Genomic DNA, 372 nt, shown 5'->3' on the forward strand with positions numbered 1-372 from the left:
ACGCGGTGTACATACACCTCGAGGTGTACATACACCTGAGACGAAGCAACGAGAAAGCGGAGGAGAAAGAGAAAGAAAAGAGCTAGACAGACACGAGTAAACAGAAACATTCAAAGTGCTGCTGCCTCTGCTTCTACTGCTGCAGCTGCTGCTGCTGCTGCTGCTGCTGCTGTTGCTTGTGTCTCACTGCTGGGCGTTTCTGCTGCCCTGCTGCTCCTGCATCTTCTGCGTTGTCTCCCTTATCTTTGCTTGCGTCGGGCCTCGGTCCCGCTGCTGCTGGTGGCTTTCGCTGCAGCCGTTGATTGAGGACTTTCTGTTCCTCTACAAGCCGCTTAATTTCTCTTCTTAGGATTGCATCCGCCATTGTAAACA

The sequence above is a fragment of the Eimeria mitis genome, genomic scaffold (assembly GCF_000499745.2).
Source record: "Eimeria mitis Houghton genomic scaffold, Emh_scaff2354, whole genome shotgun sequence".
Classification (NCBI taxonomy): Eukaryota; Apicomplexa; class Conoidasida; order Eucoccidiorida; family Eimeriidae; genus Eimeria; species Eimeria mitis.